Genomic DNA, 232 nt, shown 5'->3' on the forward strand with positions numbered 1-232 from the left:
AGAAAAGAAAAGAAAAGGAAAATGACTCAAGAAATAAGAAATGTGTATTATTCATCAAGACGAAAATATTTTGTTAAATAGAATTCAAAAGAAGTGTTATTCCGCAAAAAGTGAGTGTGGATTTCTTTTTTCCTTAATCCTTTTTACATTCTTTGGAGACGTTTCTTGACACAAAATCACTTAGGATGGCACGAAAACACAACATGAACTTCTAAAAAAAACAAAAAACAAA

This window comes from Simochromis diagramma, unplaced genomic scaffold (genome assembly GCF_900408965.1).
Source record: "Simochromis diagramma unplaced genomic scaffold, fSimDia1.1 OVJJ01000343.1, whole genome shotgun sequence".
NCBI classification, from domain to species: Eukaryota; Metazoa; Chordata; class Actinopteri; order Cichliformes; family Cichlidae; genus Simochromis; species Simochromis diagramma.